Source organism: Halictus rubicundus, chromosome 3 (assembly GCF_050948215.1).
Source record: "Halictus rubicundus isolate RS-2024b chromosome 3, iyHalRubi1_principal, whole genome shotgun sequence".
Classification (NCBI taxonomy): Eukaryota; Metazoa; Arthropoda; class Insecta; order Hymenoptera; family Halictidae; genus Halictus; species Halictus rubicundus.
The window spans coordinates 15668600-15689968 of NC_135151.1; the positions used below are offsets into that span (position 1 = coordinate 15668600).

General features: G+C 46.0%; 1 long non-coding RNA gene across 1 annotated transcript in view; it reads right to left on the reverse strand.

Moving 5' to 3' along the window:
• Window positions 1–557: 557 nt before the first annotated feature.
• LOC143352769 (uncharacterized) overlaps window positions 558–21369 on the reverse strand; it is a 54125-nt gene continuing 33313 nt past the window's right edge. The window contains exon 3 of the long non-coding RNA XR_013081999.1: window positions 558–753. This is a non-coding gene — a long non-coding RNA (uncharacterized LOC143352769). The remainder of the gene's footprint in view (window positions 754–21369) is intronic.

Consider the following 21369-nt stretch of genomic DNA (forward strand, 5'->3'; position numbering starts at 1 on the left):
CGGCGGGCGCCGTGCGACGAGGAGGAGCGACAAGAGGTTCCCGATCCCGTTCGTCGCTGTTGGTCGTAGCGGCAACGACGTTCCTCTCGCTCGGCTGCGTTCGGGTGACGGCGAAGTGGCAGGGGTAAGGGCAGGGCTCGTAGCGGACATCAGCGACCTTCGCAGCCTCGGGGTTCGATCCTGAATTGGCCGAGTTGCCGGAAGAAGATCGCGAGACGGCGACCACGATGCCCTCCTCTTTCTCTTCCTTCCGAAGGAACAGCAGCGGCAGCCTCGAGGGTAGCTCCTGTTCCCGTTCCTTTCTCTTTTCTCTTTCCTCTTTGCCTTTCCTTCTTCCTCTTCCTCGGCCCCTTGCTCGACCTCGTCCTCGCCCGAGTCTCGGTCTTGCCGGTCTCTTCTTCCTTTCCGCTTCCTCCTTCTCCCCTCTAACCTTTCGATTCCGCACCCGTTCCCTTCCCCTTCTTCCCGGCCGAATCCTCGGTTGTTTCCTCCGCCGTTTCTCTTCCGCTCGATCACCGACGGTCGCCGTTCCTTTTCTCTCCTCCAGGCTGACCGCGGCGACTTCTCCCCTCCTCCTCTGCGCCTCGCGCTTTTCTCAGCGCTGCTGCTGCTTCTTCTTCTCCTTCTCCTCCTTCTTCTTCCTCCTCTTCTTCGCCGCCGCTCACGTCCGCTTCTCTCGCCGGGTGGTCTCCGCGAACCGGGACAAGCCGACCACTACCAACCGAACGCCAGCTTACGCTGCACCGCTACCATCTGCAATGCAAAGCAACCAGCGATTACGAATCGTTTGCACTCTCTCCTTCGAACGGTGCACGCCTACGCGCGTTTACGAACGCCCACTGCGTTCTCTATGCTTTTGCGATCAACCTATCTCTCTCTCTCTCTCTCTCTCTCTCTCTCTCTCTCTCTCTCCCTCTCTCCCTCTCTCCGGTTCGATGACGAAGGATAGAGGTCTACCGCAAATTTGTTCACGCATTCGAATTTCACCGCAACCAAAAGCCTCGAAGAGAAGGCTGCGCTATAAACCGTGAAACATGAAACGGACGATGGCTCGATCCCTCGGTAGCTCGTAAAAATCGAGCAGATCGCGATCGTATCCAGCCTCGATGCGAGCAAAGGATTACTTTCACGGATCGGATGGGATCGGATCGGATCGGTACGGGGTGGCGCGAGGTTCGGGCTTCGAGCTTCGAAATTCCTTTCCGGCTGAACTGACGGCCAATTAGAGCGATAACGTACGCGCGCCGATAACATCGGCCGGCCGGAAGTAAAGAGGATTAAACGCGGGGAAACGCGGTTCTCTCCGATTGTTGGCTTCCGATAGGAAGAGTCGCGACCACACCGACGCGAGAGGCAACGGTCTCGCCTCGGCTTGCCTCCTGACCGATGGATACTTTCTCACTCTCTCTTTCTCTCTCTCTCGCCCTCTGCCGCGAGATCCATTTTCACTCGCCCCACCGACCAGAAATTGCGACACGAACCTCCAAAGGCCCCGATTTATTCGAGGACTCTCCTAATTGCTTTGACGGAAACTATTTGAACGGGGAAGGCCGAAGCCTCATCGGTCGAGAATTCGACGCTAACCGAAGATGAAGCAAAACGAACACAACGAGCAATTCCTAAATACGATTGTTTTTCGATCGAAGCACCGTTCCCGTAATTATAAGTGTTGTACAACCGTTTTTTACCTCTCGAGCTGTTGGACACACCGACATCGGAAAGTTCGGCTAAACTTCGAACCATTTCCGACAAAGAATTTCGACCAAATTTCCATCTCGTGAAACTTTCTTATCGCGAACCGATACACGGGCGATAACTCGCCTGCTGTACTCGCCAGCAACATTAATCGATAATGGGCACCATTTACCCAAGCTCGGAAAGTTGGCGTATCGATGAAATCAGGGTTCGTTTAATCGGCCTAATCGACCGTGCGTCCATCTATCCACCGTGGAATCGTAGCTCCGTGCGACGAGAGTCGAAGAACGCAACGGAAGGCAACACCGGAAGCATGCACTTTGTTCCGTCGATCGATCGGGAGAGACGTTGATCGGACTCGCGGTCTCGATACCGTTCGAACGAGATCGATCCTCCCGCGGCCACCCGCTTTTATGCGAGAAGCATAACAGCGCCCCTCGTTTCTTCCTCGCAACCCTCTGGAAATCATCACCCGGCAACTCGACTCGCTCGGAGCCCGACTTCGTTGCCGGTCGTAAAACATTTTCTCCTTCGGAAAGAGAAAAACGTTTACCGTGGACATGTCGTCGGGACCAAGTAATCGTCCGTCGACGTTCCGAACGAGAACCGAGGCTGGCGATCCTCGGCTAAAAAGTCCGGCAACAACGGCGGCCCGCGGTCGATATCGCAGCGCGAGCAAATATCGTCCGGAGATGCCTAGGTGCGCGAGCCGGGCTCCGCGCTTTCAGAAATTCCGATCGAGAAATGAAGAAATAAAGCAACGACGATCCACGACGGTCTCGAGGTTCCTCTCGTGTCGGCTAAGACTCGATGAATCTTTCATCGGGCTCGGAGCAGCCCTCGGAGCCCGATCGAAAACTTTCGTCGAGGTTCCGCGCTCTCGTAGCCGAATCTACAATGAATTCTCGATATATCTCAACAACATGGGTCTTGCCAGCGTCATGTATCCTCCAGGAGACATACCCTAGCCTCCGAGGCCTCTCGAGTTTCACGGGGTATACGGTAGTGGGGATAATTCCGCGACGTTTATCATCCACAATAGAGAAAACACTGTACCTGCCTCTCGAAGAGGCGCGCGAGACGAACGAACCGACGATGAACATGCTTTAACATCGACTCGGGCGAAGCCGCAGAATCACTTATCACGAAAATTAAATCTGTTGGAACGATCGTCTTTCATCTTGGACACGAAACTTTATCGCCGGCGCGGCGAAACGCGAGCGGCAAAGTTTAATGCGATTTCATTGCTGTAGCATTATTAATCCTTATCGCACCGACCGGAAACGGTGCAGCGAACTGCGAGCCAGAGTTCCGATCCGACCGGTAACGTTGTCGGAACTTTTGCGTCTCGATACGCAATGTCGATTTATATCGGTAGTCCCATTGTCTACGATACAACGGCAAAGTTTCAACGAGAACGGCTATCACAGAAATCTCGACGCAGCGATCCTAAACTTCCACCGAATCCTCCGACCTATCCTAGATAAAGAAATCCGAAGGACGAACGAAGGGGCGCGAACGCATCCGACGTTTCGCGTAAGATTAATCGGAGGCAGGCTCCCTCTCTCGCAGTTAGTTCGTGACGAGTGGCAATTATTCTCCGGTGAACACGTCTTTCTCGACGAAACTAGAGCCGGACCGAACCACGAGCCAGACCCCGCGAGTTATCTATCGATTACACGATTCCGCCGAATCTGGCCTGCCTGTACAGAGGCTGCTTTGTTCATTGTTCCTGTTGAACGCGACCCAGCACGCGAATCATCCTTCCTTTTTTCCGGGAGAGGCCTAACGCGAAATTTATTTCTATTCCTAAACGTATTTCTCGAGAAATAAACTAAAAAGCGTCCGAGTTTGAGGGGGGGGGGGGGGGGAGTTCGAAGCGAACGATCTGTCTCGATCGAAAGCCAATAATTTTAGAAACGGATTACTCTATTCGAGTCTATTCGAGTTTGTCGACCCGACGAGCACTATTTTTCTCTTCTACACTCCGGGACAGAAAGATAACACATCACATATTTTTTCTCGTTTGATATCATAAACTGAAGAAAGTTAATAGTTTAATACGTCAACATTCTAACACTGTACCATGTTCTTTTCATCAAATAAGCACAAATAAACGACGTACACACTTTATCAATTAGGTTGTACAATGCATGTATCGACTTCAGGATCTTATACACAAATGAGAATTGAAAATCTGCAGCTCGTGCTATCATTTTGTTCCGTTTGCGGACCACAATATTTACGTTTTCGTTCCTAGAATTCTGTTGACGTATACGTTGTGGGTGATACTCAGTACATTATACATATGGACATGTCCGAAAATGTTCACATAATAAAATATTCATTTTCTTCAGTTTATGGTATCGAACGAGAAAAAATATGTGATGTGCTATCATTTTGTCCCGAAGAGTATTACTTCTATTTCTCGTCCGAGTCGCCGCAAATTCGTTGAACGGACGTTGTCAAATGACCGGTCTTTAGCACAACTTATATTTTTTAATATAGAATGAAGATAATAGCCAATTTGACAGTATAAAAATATAGTTTCTTTTATTTAGGAGTATATAATGTATACTTTATTCGTTTTCACCGCATAATATTTCGTTTACTATACCCTGCTGGGCCTGATGTTCCCCTAAAAATAATATGAATATTTCTTTTACTTCTTGCCAAACAGTTCCGTCTGCAGCAGTTTCGATTACCTCTTCCTCATTCTCACTATCGGAAGTAACTAAAAATCTCCTTCTCTTTCGTCCTCTACGTACGTTCGAAACATTCTCTTCGTCCTCACCGGTGTTCGAGTCGTTCTCAAATAAATCATAATTTTCCGCATTGTCATTTTCAATATCAAATATTTCGAACGTCTTGACATTTTGGGAATGAATATTCACGGGATAAAATAAAAACTAAATTTTTAAAATGTAAATCAAGATGGATAAAAAAAAATAAACAAAAGATAAAATGTGAAACTTACTACGAAGTATTGTTGGTTTGTTCACTTTTTTGAAAATGACACTTATAACACGTAACACAATATAAAGTAAAAGTATAATAATAATAGAATAAAAATACAAAATAGTAGAAGACTGCCAAATATGCTCCTTGTAACTTTCACGTTTTGATGCTCTCTGTTCAGGCCACAAGACTTTACCGATTTGAATTCGTGAGAAGACGTCTAGGCATCTCCTTCGGCTATGATTTTATTTATTTTACAGTCATAGTAGATAAGACGGTGTAAGAAAATCCGAGGTTCTGGACCGCTTCGGATACCAATCAGGCAAATAAACACCGCGAGGCCGATAGGCGAGCGAGAACTGTAAACACTTTGAAGGGCCGTAAAGCAGTCCCTGGAAGGCACTTTTCGGCTAAAATCATGCCACAACTGCATTACCTTTCGTTCGTAACGACTTTATAGTTTCGGAATCGAGTCTTTGAAAGAATACTATTACAAAAAGATATAAATCGTTCTACCGGTCAAATGATCGGTCGTGGTAGGTAAGACGGACTACAAATTTTTCTCAGAAAATAAACAATAAAAAAAGAAGTAAATATTGAAAAATGTATTATACGCATATTTTAGGAAAAGTCGTGAAGTTTGAAGGCGATTCAATTACGTTGTATATAGGAAATTCTAATCGAAATTTTAAAAACGGTCATTTGACCGGTCACGGTAGGAATAGTGTTAAAGGAATTTTGATCGCCTAGCGGTATCAAGCGTAAGTATGAAATATATGTCGCATTTGTTCCCGGGCACGAAGGTTAACGCAAGCGGAATCGGGTTTTGGTTGGGTCGGTCGCGCGGCTTTCCAGGAAACGTCCGATCAAACGGCGCACTGTGCGCCGAGTCATAGTTCGCAGGGTCTCCGACTCGTTTTGCTCGTGGCTCGTCGGCCGTCTGTACGTTCAATTCTCGTTCTCGATACCATCGACGATGCGTTTAAATTATTCCACTTCGGGGTAAGAAATAAATTCCGCCGGTGCGAACCTCCCCCATCGGCGGAATTCATTCGGCCGCGTCGAGAGACGGAGAAGGAGCAGGAGAAAAAAGGAGGGAAAAAAGAATTGCCTTGCCATTTGCATGGTAACCGCTTCGTTTGAAATTTTTCCTAGTCGATTAACGTGCGTTCGGCTCTCGATCGGATCTGATCGACGCGGACGAGGGTTGCCGAGTTCCGACCAACAGAAACCTTCGCACAGTGGGCGATTTCCTCGAAAAATGGAACAGGAATGAAAATTGTTTGGTAGTATGATTTATTAATGTCTAATACGTAAAACTTGTAAGTTTCCTTTCTCTTATTTATAACTAAAATAATTGGAACAATACAGTACTAAAATTTTCAAGATTACTTTTTTCCTCCACCGAACTGAACACGTTCGAAATTTTTTGAAAAACTGAAAATATTGGTCTAAAATATTACAATAATCCATAAATTATTTAGACAGAATATGTATCGTTGACACAGATCTATAAAACGTACTGTTTAAATTCCCAATATAGGCCATAAAAAAGTTGTAAACAACTTCTAGTATTTTCTCTGTAATTTGCACCAATTATTATTTACTAGACAAGGAGGATACAACTATTTACGAAGGTTAAAAGGTATGAGGTCGTCCCATAAGTTCGTACCGTTTACTCTTGTACCATTTAAATTCTAAAAATAAAATATGTAATCACCCTTTCATTTTACAACCTCTTCTGACCTTTTTGGCAAAGACATCATACCGTCACTATAAAATTTCTGCGGTTTTTCATTAAAATACTTTTCAATGGTGAACAATATAAACATATCCACGGCACGAACTTATGGGACGACCTAATATGTTTAATATTATTATTTATTATTTATATTAAATTTATTATTATTTTTGTCCCTGTGCGTCGTCCAACGTATTTACGGTCGCGATCAAACTCCTTCTAGCATAGGCTAATAAAATCCTTATCGCGGGAGAACGGCACAGAGTCGATTTTGCGAGTCGACTCCGCTCGAAGAACAATTTGATAACCGACTCGCGGAATCTCCCATCGCGTAAGCAAAAGATTTCACGCATCGAACGAGATATCGCCTGCCAAAAATATCCGAAAACTCCGAGATATCGCCGAATCGTCGTGACGAAGGGGTCAGCAGAGGTCACGGGGAAAGACTCTGTAGCGGTCACCGGCACGTGCAATTATTAGGTCGTCGCATAAGTTCGTGCCGTGGATATGTTTATATTATTCACCACTGAAAAGTATTTTAATGAAAAACCGCAGAAATTTTATAGTGACGGTATGATGTCTTTGCCAAAAAGATCAGAAGAGGTTGCGGAACGAAAGGGTGATTACATATTTTCTTTTTAGAATGTAAATCGTACAAGAGTAAACGGCACGAACTTATGGGACATCCTAATAGCAACATTTGGCGTGCAAATGGTCGAGCGAGTTTATACGGAACGCGTTGTCGCACAGCTGTTTTCGAGAAAGCCGTCTCTCGTCTTAGCGGACGTTTTTGTTATGGCACGTATTGGCCATTACACTTTTTCACTTTCGAACTCAACAGCTTGTGCGGGTACCATAAACCTCGAGTTTCCGAAGGGACCGCGAAGCAGGGCAGGTAGGCGACAGCCAGCACGTCAGCATCCCGTGGCCTTGTAGGAAATTCCGCGGCATTGCCAAATTTCCGCGATCGCTCCCGCGTTCTGGGAAAAGCGCGTCAAGGACGCAAACAATAGGGGGACGCAACGAGTCGCCGGGAAAGTACCTGATTGACTAATACGCGAACGCAGCGTTAACCGATAAGGATACTTTCCGCGTTCCGGGAACTTCTCGAACTCGCGTCACGTGGAGTTTGTATTGTATAAAAGAAATAATAATAATAAAGACTACTACATCCTGCCGAGATACCAAGAATACGTGGAATTCGATTCCCTCCATAAAACCCACTAAATTTCTACAACTCAATCGGATTTTAGCCCTTATCTAGCGACAAAGTACTGTTGTCACGTGAGAGGTGACTTACGACCGTGAAGGGTTAGTTTCCGTTTACAGTGAAATCTCGTTGTACGTCAGTCCCGCCGTTCTTTTTACTGACACTCATACGAAATCGGTGGTTCACGCCGAGCGTCCCGTTTGAAATACACAGGGCACGTTGGAAACCTAAGGGTCATCCCGCGTGAAAGTCATAAGAAACCTATGACATACAAACGCGACTGACGTTCAAACGGAAGGATATCCGTCTCCGGATATGTAATTGTTATGGGAAGACTTCCATCGTTCATTACACACGTAAATATCATCGGAATAATGTCGTATTTGGTTTCATTTTAATCAGAAAAATGCCACGAATATGTTGGTAAAAGTTTCATAAAAAAATAAAGAAGTTTTGTAATTGGATTAGTAGTGGTCTTCCGGTCTCACACCGATATAGCCGACAATGTTGTGGCCGCGACGGCTCTCGAGCTTCGGCACTCTCCGCGATGGTGTGAGGTTTTCCTCTGACTTGGAAACGCAAGGTTGGCACTGGCATACAACGAGATTTCACTGTATTTCCTACGAACGTTTCAAACATTGCGTACGCGACTACATCCGGAAAATTTTCACGATGAAACCATCGTATCCGAAGGGAGTGCCGAGCAGAAGGAAATTTGTCGATCGAGACTAGACGCTACGAGTCGGAAAGGTTGAGAAACTATACTCTGATCGCGATAGACACACGGCACGAGGGTGTAGGAAACAATCGAGCGACAGTTTCGACGAGAATTCGAACTCGAACTCGTTCGGCAGCATTCTTGCAGGCGCTTCGCGCGTCGAGCGCTTTGCGTTCGTATCGCGCGCGAATTCCCTCGTGACCGAGCACGCGAATAGATGGATTTCCGTGGGATGGTCTGCCGGCAGTCGACGCACGTTGTCCGCATAAAACGCGAGCGCCAAAGATACCGATACCCCTCCGCTCGATCGAGAATTCCCTGAACGCTCGAGTTTCCGGTCCGCGGTGCGATTTTCAACTAGACGGTCGTTGTAGCCGGCGAAGAGCCACCTTTGGTCATAACCATTGTTTGCGTTTTCGTTTAACCCATTTGCATCATAAGGAAATATGAATCGAAAGCCTTTATCACCAAACTTTTTTTTATTATATTTAAGTACAAAAATGACTGCAAGTAAAAGAACTTCATACTTCAGCATTATAAGAAAAAATCAGAATAACTGCTTTCATCCCCAACAACAGTCTCCATTTCTATTTTTTAGGTAACGAATAATGATAGTGACCAACACAGCTGAGCGTATGCACACGGCTCCGGTGATAGTGACCAGGAAAACTGAGCGTATACAGGGTGAGGCATTAACTATTGCCACCTACAATAACTCTGAAAGTATGATAGTAGTAGAAAAGTTTGCGGAACAACAGATGCATGGGACAAAAAGGGGCTGTCATATGGTGTTAATCTGTTTTTCCTAGGTGGAGTCGCTTCAGAGATGTGAAGGTCATCTTTGTTTTTTTATATAGAATGGTATGTTTTGGTACCTGTTTTCTGATAGCGACTACTGAGACGAATCCAACGAGGTGCAACATTAAGGTGTTTATATATATATATATATAATTTCATAATTTCGCACATAATTTCAGTAATTGTGAAAGAAAAAATTAGGAACCAGTCATTTTGACTGGTTCGGTAGTTCTAGTATTAAAACTGTGATCGGTGAAAACAGCGCTGAACGGCTTTGAATATACATTTTACCAACGAAATTCGTTTATTTATCATCGTTGGATCGTTGGATCGTAGTGGCGCTCGTCGAGCACTTTATTTCCGAGCGATAGAAAGTCGGTCATCGAGCGAGAAGATCGCAGCGACGAATCGAAACTGCACCGGGGGATAATTGCGAGAGTTGCACGGAGAATAAAAGCTCCTAAATTTCTCGGCTCCCGTTGCGGGCCCAGCGCGGAAACTCGTTAAAAATTTCCACCGCCCCCCTCTTTTGTTCAATCCGACAAAGGGCCACCTGTTGCCACGTAACAGCTGATGCATCGACGCGGGATCAGCGACGCGGTTATCTTAATTTCCATTAAGCTCCCGCATTTTTCCCCGGTGCCGATGATCCGATTCGCGAGCCGGGAATTCCTCGTCGACGAAGGTCCAAAACGAGGGACAAATAAACTGCCCGTTTCCGTATCGCATTTCCAATCGAGAAACTCGACTCTTTCCGTACGCTCGCGTTGCGATTGATCGAGAGGTTGCGCGCGTCGAACGTCGTCTCCGATCGTGGATCGACGATTTGGCGACCAACGCGCCGGGGAGAATCTGAAATAGCCTGCAGGAACACGCGGCACCAACAAGGGAAATCCAAGGGCTAGCTTTCAAACGAATTTCCCTGAAAATTTGCGACGCGACGCGCGACGATTCGAGCACACTAGGGTGGTAGGAAGAGTACGCGAGAAATTTCAAGAGTGCGACGGGCCAAAGTGGAAGGGTGAGCGGATCGCGTAGACTCGTATCGGGTCGGGTCGGGTCGGGTCGAAACCAGCGAAGAAAGCGATGGTACGCGAAGGCAAAGGCGACGGAGCCTCGAATAATGCGTTTAGTCCCGGAGCCTCGAAAGCTCATTACCGGCCGCGATCGTCTAATCTCGGATAAACGAGCAGAAGAAAGTGCCGGGAGTAGTCCGAGGTTAAACGTGGCTACCGGTTAGGCCGGATCTACCAGAATTTCAGCTCGGTGCGCGTTTACCTTTTTCTAAACGGCGCCCGGCACCCATCTTTCACCGGCAATCTCAGAATTGGTTTCGCGATCTATACGCGAGGGAACGTCGCTCGGAGGATTCTCGAGTTAGAGATTAGATGCAGAAGATCCTTGAGGAACCATTCTCGTCGAGTTTGTCGCGCGAGATCGAACGTTGTCGTTCGCGATGCGCTCGGTTTTATTTGCCCTCGAGAATCTCCTCGAGATTCGAACCGACGATTTTATTGCTACTCGACGCGGATTTCCCGAGACAAGTCATCGACACGAACATCTAAAACGGTACAGTGTCTTCTCGATATATGTCAGCACCGCGGGTCTTGCCAGCGACATATATCGTCCAGGAGATAGGGGAAGGTAGCCTAATTTGGACCAATATAATATCCAAAGATTGCTGAGTCTGTGCGATATTGGATAGGCATAGACGAGGTTAATGCAATCGTGTTTGCGAACAAACGCCTCGTGATTACATTGAGAGAAGAGTTATTTGTTTGACTAAGTAGAAAATTAGTTATTTCGACGTAAGAGTGAAAGCCGTTAATTCATCTAAACGTAAGTAATTACAAGTCTTGTTATATCATCACAAAGCTTACTTATTTATCTATAATTTGCAGTTACAATTTTGAGAGGTTATGTTAGATTTAGGTTTCTGTATAATATCAAACATTAAATATTCAAGTTGCCCAAGTTGGACCAGTCCAATTTAGGCAATGACATTTCTTTTATAAGCAAATTAAAATTGAAGAAATATTTTCAGGGTTACAATGTCAAAAAGAGGACACTATGGACTATGGACTGAAAATGATTTGAATGCAGTCGTATGTATGGAGTTCCTAAGGCAACTATCAAGAGACACGCTGATGAAAAGAACTCCGTTCACAATAAAGTTAAAGCATTGGATAGACTGCCGATATTTTCTACAGATATGGAAAGAATTATTTCTGAGCACATTCTTCACCTTGAAGAATGCTTTTTCGGTTTAACAATTAAGGAAGTCAGAAAACTGGCTTTTGATGTTGCAGAAAACTACGACTTAGCACATAGTTTCAATAGAGATAATTGCTGGTAAAAGATGGTTTTATGCATTTTTGAAACGAAATCCCCATCTTTCGCTCCGGAAACCCGAAGGAACATCAATGACGAGAGCTAGAGGCTTTAGTAAAGAGAATGTCAATCACTTTTCCGGTCTCTTAGAATGGATTGTTGATGAGCATAAATTCACAGCCGGCACTACATTTAACGTGGACGAATCTGGGTTTACCACTGTGCAAAAGAGTCTCCCAAAAGTAGTTGCTCGTAAAGGAAAGCACCAGGTAGGAAGTCTAACAAGTGGTGAACTTTTAGTTACCTAGATTAGTTCTAAAATTAAAAGGTTCTTTTGTTCCAATTGTCGTTAAGAAAGCTTATGTTCCAATTTAGGAAACGAACGGTTCAATTTAGGAAACCGGTTTCCTTATTTGGACCGATGACACGATTTTTTTTAATTCATTTTTCACGGTTATAAATGTTTTTTAAAATTTAATAGATGGTATTATTTTGAAGGTACGCTTAGTGAGTTTCTTTTCTACTACCTACTTTTTATTGACACTTCTTATGTATCTCTATATACTGAAACATATAAAATTGGTCCGAATTAGGCTACCTTCCCCTACTATTATTCTTTCGTCCACGTGAACGTCGTACCCGCCCCGTATTATGTTTACACTCCTCGGCGTCCGAAGCCTCTCGATCTTCGAGGTCCCTCACGAGCTATACCCCGCGGTAGTGGGGATAGCTCTGCGACTTTTATCAGCCAAGTATTGGCGACATAAATAGAGAAATAGTGGAAATAATCAAAAAATAATGTCAACTAAGCTCGATAATTTCGCCGAGTATCGTTCGTATCGGAATTTTTCGACCAAAGCCGGAACAAATTACTTGTCCGCAAAAAATCACATTTTCTGACCGTGTGGAGCGCCTGCAAACGAAAACCGGGTCTCGCGGCGGCGTTCCAGAAAGATTAAAGGCTGTTCGAAACGAATGCGATGTCGTGTCGCTGTCCCATGCGAAGCGGTTTTCGGAGTGTGTACCATGAAAAATGGGTTAGCCGCCCGTTCGCGAGCAAGAATGGCGAGAGGGGCGAGCGGGGATAAGCGGGACAAGCGGGACGTTTTCAGGGAGGAAGGTCTGCTCCGGGAGAAACCCTCTGGCTCGTTGCTTTTGCGCGTCAGTTTTTCCGTATCGCGCGTTAGTCCGGCCGAGCGTTATCTTCGTTGTTTCATCTTGCGATGCCGTGGACACGCTGAATGGTCGTGGTGTGGCGTGCGGCACGCGAATCCGCGACTACCAGAGAGACGGCGAAAATCGGCCGACATCTCGCCGGACCTGGATGCTCCTGCAATTTCGCGGATTTTTCTGACCTCTCGGCACTTCTACCGGCAGATCCTGCTCGGCTCCCCGGGGCGCATACTCTCCAAGAACCTTTGCTCGGACTTTGGAACCGGTCTTTCCTCGAAACAATGTATGTACCAGCTTTGTTCCGTTCAATTTCTCTTGGCCTCGAAAGTGTACGCGCCCAAGCTTGCGGAGTCTCAGACTTTTCGACTCGCTCGTTTCCAAAATATCGATGCTCTTCGGCTGAACCGTTCCGACAGAATTCTAATTGGAAACGGGACCGTGGAAAACAGAGAAGAAATATCGAGCGAGAAAACGAAAAGGGAGGAACGCCGCGTGCATCGAGTTAAAAGTAGAAACACCGCGTCGTTGAGTATTCTGGGCTCGTTCCGTCGTCGTGTTCATAAAATTCTGTTATCGGCCGCGACGTCTTATCTCCCCGGAGATCTGGTTGCGCAACGAACGATCGGATTTTGTTCTGGTACGGGAACCATCTACTCGCGGGATGACACGTGACGCGCGACGCGTGGCGATTCAAACATCGGCGATCGCGTTCTCTCGCTGCTCGACTCGTTACCCACGAAAATACGGTTTCGCGCGTCTCGTGCTGCACCTAAACACGTTGCATCTAAATATAGCGGGGTATCGCGCGCTCGGCTCGTTTAATAACCACGCGGGCCGAACCTCGCCCCTTTGCACGCATTTCGCGAATCAACATCGCCCCTTTCGATTCTCCGTGCACACGGTATGCCTGTCGCCTCGAGAAAAAAGAAACAACAACTTTCCGAGAACCGGACCCACGTGTGTAAGGACCCTCGTTGCTTCAACCGGCGCGCTGGTAACACCGTTGCCGATCGAATTGCAATTAGAATTATTGTCATCACCGTATCACGGCAGGTCAAGTTGACCTTTCCAAACTTCTGCGTACAATTTCGCACATACAACATGAACACATCGCTGTTTATCTTTACGACTTTACTTAAAGTATGTATACAGCGTATTTTTCAGTATTTATTTCTCGTTTTATTTTTATTTTTTTTTTTCAAGAAATATATGTATCTTGTCCTACCTACCGCGGCGGGTCAATTTGACCGCACAATCAGTATAAAAGATAGGCTATTCTGAATGTGGCATGGCCAACTCCAAATAAATGAGCTGCCTTATCGAATGAGACGCTATCAAGTTATGCACGTGCAATACTGTTTCATGGCAAATGCATCCAAACCGCAAGGGAGGACGACACAGTACAATTTTGTAAATCGAGGAGAAAGCATCGCAGTATTTTTTGTATAATTGAAATTGTAGGAAAATAAATTTGTATCGTCATTTTATGGAAGTTGTGCATCTACTAATTCATTCAGCAACGAATTGACTATTATCTACGTTTAATGTATTAACAATAACTTGTTTTAAGAACCGGTCATTTTGACCACGCACGGTAGGAATAGGTATACAAGAAGTGTCGGTAGGTTTAGTGTTAAATTTGTTCCCACCTGTTGCCAGATGCGTCGCGCAGGTACCTATCGTTCGTAAAGAGCAAACGTGTCGTCCGTTTTAGGGTCAGATTGTACTGGAAAGGTCAGACGCTGAGGGTCTATAAACGCTAGATACAAAAACAGGGTAAACAAATTCTGTCGGCAGAATTTGCTAGCGTTTATCCTGAGCGTCTGACATGTCCAGTAGTATAATCTGACCCTAAGCGTCGAAACAGGAATGATCGAAAGCGGAGAGCGCCGAATTGAGGGTCGAATCGCGCGACCGGTCGGTCTCGAGATTGAATCTCGAGTTCAGAGTTCATAGTTCGTTGTTGGTGGTTCGCGTCTCGCTCGCCTCCCTTTTTCCTAAAATCCCTCGGTCGCGGGAAGGGCGAAAGGATCTGACGGACGTTCACGACTCACCGAGCCGCTGAAGAAAGGTTTGTTAGATGCAGTCGGGGTCCGACGCGGAATCCGATCGAACGGATCGATCGGCCTTCGATCGCGTCGACAGCTTCGTCGTTTCTAATTCCTCGAAGAAGCCGCGTGTCGGCTTCGCGGGCTTTCGCTGCCTTCCGTAAGCGGAAGCCGGGATGCGGAATTAGATTTCCATTCCGTCGTGAAACTCGAACCCCTTCCCAAGAAACTCCGCGATGTTAGGCGTCCCGTTATGCTGGAGACGAGACACGCCAAGGGAATAATAAGCGCGGGGAACCCGCGACGGATTTCGTTCGATTCGCGTTCCACTTTCTATCCTGTTGTCTTGAAACGCCACCCGCCGGGCGTGCACCCTCGGGAACCGCTAACGATTCATCGAGGACGACCGACTACAGTGATTTCTCTATATATGTCGCCAAGGCCTGGATGATAAACGACGCACCGGTGCTAAACGAGCGAAGCCCAATTTATACTACCGGCACAGACCACGTATCAGTGAAACTTGTTCGATTACACTCGAATTTGACCTCATTTTCATCGGGAAAATCCCCTCCATTCGCTCGTCACAATTTTATGAAGATATATTAAAAAATCTAAAAGTTTAAAGTTTCATTCGTGCGCGATTCTCCGTCCACTTACATTGTATGTCGTCTGTCGTCGCTGGGTCTTTGAAGCTCGGCACTCGGCAAAAGTTATTCGAAGCCTTCGAATAAAAGATACAGATAAAAGATGAAAAAATTATTCGAAGTTCGAACAAATCCGCTTCGAATAAAAAAAATTATCTTTATTCGTCGGATAAATTCTCGTCGAATAAAGATACTTTTTTTATTCGAACCTTCGAATAACGAATAAAGATAAAGTATCTTTTATTCGAATCGTTATTTAAATAATTTTTTATCCAAATAATGCCCAACTCTGTCACAGACACCGTAACGTGTCCGACCCGACAAATATTCTCCAATGCAGTTTAGATGGAACTGTTTACAGTGATTTCTCTATATATGTCGCCAAGTTCTGGATGAAAAACGTCGTATACCCCGTGAAGGGCCGCGAAACTCAAGAGGCCTCGGACGCCGAGGAGTGTAAACATAACACGGCTCGAGTATGTTTCCTGGGCGATACACGTTGGCAAGACCAGTGTCGTTGACACATATCGAGAATTCACTGTATTCGATTATACGACGCGTATCGATCGCTGTCGCGCGATCGGCAAGCTCCGAAACGCGACGACCAACGCAACGCTCGCGGAACAACAACAACAACAACTGAAGAACCTGAATTTACGGCTGGTCGTTGATAACCGTTTACGGTCGTTGAGATCGTAAAGATAGTTCGAATGAAACGCGCATCGATGCATGTAACAATTTATATTCGAATTCTGTCGCAGCGCGTGTACGAATAATCATTCCGTAGTCAGGCTCTTTTATAGGTTCAAGTTTGCTCTCCCCTGTCGTTCGACCAACGAATAGAATGCGGTTCCGAAAGAAATATGATTACGAGGGTATGCAAATGCGCCTGCAGAAACTAAAACGGCGGCCACAATTATCGGGGAGGATGCATCGCGACGCTCTATATGTTGCACGCTGCCCTCACCATCGGCCTTGCCGCTACCCGTAAAACCTTAGGTCTTAGACCGTGCCCCGACAAGCTCGTGCCGCTTGTTCCTCGCTTTATCATGCAAATGAGGCATCAGTTACGAAGAACAAAGATAAATTCCGAAGAGACGGCCGACACATCAGCCCGACGACCACCTAAACTCGAGATGTTACTCGGCCCCGAACATAGTCCGCGCCGTTCGGTGTTATCGTTTCACCGGGCCGCCTGCCTCGTGTTCCTCTCTTTCCTGGCCAGGTTTCGTCGTTTCCGTCGCGCCTGAAATCATCTTTTATCTGTACCGGTCATTGTGCAAACGCTGAACGCTGAACACTGAACGCGCAACGAGCGACACGACGCGACGGTTCCGCGAAACGAATTTTAATCGTCCGCTCCGCGTCGTTTCGAAATGTTACGCTAATTTCGTCGCGGCGCTACTGTAAATAACCCGGACGACGGAGAGTATCGATTTTCGATGTGTATCCGCTGCCGGGCTTCCGAGAGAAAAATGGTGCTCGTTCGCCGCGATCCAGTCCGCGCGACGATCGACCCGTGCGCGTCGCGACGCGACACACGGATTTCGACGAAATTCACAGTCGAGATCGACCGACCGCGATCGATCCTCGCCCCTATCGCGCCTCTTTCGCGACCCGGTGTTACAGGTGTCCGACGAGAGCCGCCATCCTCGGGAACATAAATAATAATACCTCGCCGTGCGACTATGCGCTCGACGAGCCGGGGGTAGAGCCGACCCGCGGTAAAGGTCGAGGTTCAACCACGAGGCCGTGTTTTCAATCTCAACCCCGGGTACGAGATGCGAATAGATTTCGCGGCGTAGAGGAAACCGACAGAGCCGATGATGATACAACTGCATATCGCCGTACGCCAGCGTAAGTTTGCGTGTTTAGGCAAATCCTGAATCCAGATTTTGTCGGCTAGAAACGGGACTCCAGGCGGCTGCTCTCGCCTCGCATTTCTCGAGTACAGTTAATTCTCGTTACGAGCCACTTGCGCGGTTCTGGCGACCGACTCTTACACGAAATCTGAGGTTCTCGCCGAGCGTCGCATTTCAAATACACAGGGCACGCTGGAAAATCTAAGAGTCATGTCCGTCTACAAGTCATAAGCCTATGACTACTAACCGATAGTGACAAGGAGACTGAGAAAATGTCTTTCTCCGATACAATGTTGCACTCCTCACCGCAATGGTGTAGGTAGTTCCACTGACTCCAAATCGTAAGGTTGGCACTGACTCGTAACGAGAATTTACCGTACAGTGATGGTCGATTCGATCGAAAAGATCTCGAGCTTTCGTTCTGCCGGTTGGCTAAGCTAACGAGAATTGTCCGAGAGAGAGAGAGAGAGAGAGAGAGAGAGAGAGAGAGAGAGCGTCGAGTTTCCTGCCGGAGAGGAGCAGGTGCAAAAGGGCTGGGAACAAAGAGGTCGACAGTCAAAAGGCAGAGCGTATCCCCTTTAAGCCGATGGCGACGCTGTGTTCTCGTGCGCTCGGCCATAGCGCGATCGGCTCACTGCCGAGCGCAGCTAGTTCGTCGCTGGTTTCTAGCCACGCCGTAGCGCAGGAAGAGTAAACTGTTCTAATATAAACGCAAACAATTGCAACGGGTCCGGGCACGAACTGCGCGCTTTCATCCGAACGGTCGCGCACAGTCTTTAAAGGGATTAAAGCAATTGTTTACCTCCTCCTCCCCCCCCCCCATAAATCATTTTGGTCGACGAACCTGTGTCATTAATTCCCTATAACACGTTGACTACCAAGTCAACCATATGTGGGTGACGGAAATATTTGTCCAGGTTTTAAGATGAATTTTCACGTTAATATATTCATTGTACCAAATTCGATTAGGATCTGTAAGATGCAAGAAAGTTGGAGGACTACTCAATATCATACATTTAATTTTTTTCAATTTCTGTTTCATTAAATAACTCAGTTCAATTTTATAGAATTTTTGAGGTTTGGCAGTCAAAGTGTTAACCCTTGACGTACCAATGCCGGCGTGTATGGCGGCGAAAATCATTTTATTATTTTTATCACTCTTATTGTTGTCATATTTACATAATGAACGCGTTAAACATCGCGCCAGGTCACTTCTGTGAATTTGTTTCCGCTTGGACCTGGTGGGAAGTAAACTTGAAATACTTCAGGACCGTTAAGGGTTAAAGAGAAACTTTTGCTTTTCAGTTATCGCTATTCAGCTGCTAAAAAAGCATAGGTATAGGACAAATGTAAATTCTTTCTTTTTTTTTTTTTTCTAGAGGAAATAGAGCATAGAGGACATCGAGTCTAGGAAATAAAGTAAATACAGTTAGCGAAGACGGTATCCGTCTTCTGCTGCTATTGTCATGTTTTCCTTTGTTTCTCGTTGCTTCGAGCATCGACAGCGATTACGAGACGCGGAGGATGCGAGGGCCATCGACTTCGAATGTCGGGGACGTACTAGGCTGAATCCGTCAAATCTACCGAATCGACGAATAGCGGACACGGGTTAAGATATCAGGGCCGAAGTTTGTTGGTCGTCAAGGAAGCACGCGCGTTGCGCGCGTTCAAACGATTGAAAGGGAAAGCTCAAGGGACCCCTGCTGCCGGACAGTGGCGCCCTACACCTACCCTAACCGGCCGCGGCCGATTCGACGGCTTCGCCGGGATTCGCGCAGTTTACTTCGGAACAGCTCCAGCATTGGATTAACCGTCAGGCTATGCAAGACGGTCGCTTGAAGCCGATCCGCGCGATTCGTCGACTCATAACGTTGATAAATGGTACCTCACATTTTAAATCAATCCACGCTTAACATTTTTCAAACAAAATTCTTTAAAAACAGGCCATTTTCATAGTTTCATAGAAAAGTGGCTAAAGTGAATAGTTTCAGTGGCCTAATTTCTTCTTCACTATAATCAGAATTACCACCTTCATCTCCAACAACACCCTCCATTTCTATTTTTTAGCTAACGAATAATGACAGTGACCAACAAAGTTGAGCCTATATATACGCTCCGGTGATAGTGACCAGGAAATTTGAGCATATACAGGGTGTTTAAAAAAAACCATTCAATATTTCTATGGTATATAGAACACGCTGTGCTGAGTAAAAAAGCCTCCGTAAACATTGGTCAAAAGGTCAACCGTTTCTGAGATATGAACATTACTGTTTGCTAGCATTATGATCAACTTACTTCCGTCACATGCGATGCTTACTTCAGTGTTTACAAACCGCGTTCCGAATGTCCCTCCTTCAAGTGCCGACAGTGGATTTCATCCGGAATCAGTCAGTTCTGTAGCGCAAAATCATAACACGTGGAAAATTTTCTATAAATATCAAAAAGCCAGTAGGAAATGAACCATGATGTTAGCAAACAAAAATGTCTATATCTCAGAAACGGTTGACCTTTCGACCTATGTTTACTAAAGCTTTTTTACTCATTACAGTGTATCCTGTATACCATATAAATATTGAATGCTTTTTCTTTTAACACCCTGTATATACGCTAATGATTCAAATGGGTTAAGCGAAGACGAAATTCGTGGAAACTGCTGGTTCCCGTCACGGCGGGAAAACATTGCCAGACTCGAAAAGCGCTGCCTGTTTCTAATAGCTCTCGCAAACAACCGTCGCGTATGTATTTGAATTTGTTCGAGCTGTGAGCGGCGAGTGGCGGGCGGTGATCGACAACAGGCACGATCGATGAATCTGACATTCTCGTCGCTGCGGCTTCAAAAGACTCCGCGCGGCGAGTTTCGGTGGTGTAGATACATACACGGTGGAATCGCGGCACGAAACTGTAAACGACGTTACAGCTATTGTGCGCTATGATACGCCGAGCGACGCGAAGCGAAACCGAAGCGACGTCCGATCTTCGGGGCAGTCTCCCCAAACCCGCAACGCCGATGCCACTAACGTAATTAACTGATTTCGTAATTAATTATGGACCGCCATACGGCCGAAACACCATCGATCCCCGCTCGCAACATCGGCGAAATCGACCGCTGGAACACGGGAACGAGTTCGATTTTACGAGCATTGTCTCTCGAACGGTTTCGCGAGTATACCATAAATTACGACCGCGGCAAAATATATCCATCAATTTTCGAAATTACCGATGAAGAGCCAGATAAATAAACGGGGCGAGAGTATCGGAGAAAGCCGAAGGGAACAGAAGTCGCGGCAAGATGTGCGAAAAGACACGCAGCGAGAAACAACGGGCAGTGACGAATTTTTTTGAGAAGTTAGAACAATTGCATCGCTACATAACGTGAAAAAAATATGTTTGATTAAAATTGCAATTGGTCGAAATTAAAGAGAAAATGCTAAAAGTTGTATTTCGCAACTTTTTTATGCGGGCTTATACAGTAAGAAGCAAAACTGGGTCCACACTATTTGAAACAACGAGACTTTTTCAAAATTAGACCAAATGACTTGAATGTTATTGAGAAATTAGAAGGATTAGTTTACTAGACGAGGTGCAACAAATTTTTGAAAAAATTTGAATTGGTCGAAATTGCAAAGGAAATAGTAAAAGTTCGTTTTTTCAGCTTTTTTATCTGAGCCTGTATTGAAAATTTAAAACATGTGTTTCATTCACTCGAATAAATTATATCCATGCTGAAAATTTCACAAATTTTGGACAATTCGTTTACGAGTTATAAACGATTAAAAGTGCGATTATAAGTCGAGAATCGTAAAAAACGGCAATTTTTCTCACTTTTCCTACCACGAGGTGGATAGAAACTCGTTGCAACAGTGGAGAGATATTGCGCTACGGGGGTAATGATATAGCAATATAGTTGTAGCGTCCGGTCGCACGCACACAAAAGAGTCTTTCTTTCGTGCAAACGGCCAACGCAATTTACGACTCTCGTTCGACGAAGCTATTTTTGAGTGGACATTTTCCAGACCTAGTCGAAGTATGTTTATTAGAGTTTTGTCCCAAAGTCCTCAATAGCAAACTGAGACCGTCATAAATTAAGAGACGAACCGAAGGGCACTTGAAGCGGACCCAACGGTCTATCGACACTTGGGTCAAGCATGAGTGGCCCGGAGGAAAGTCCCATCATCTTCTCCGATCACC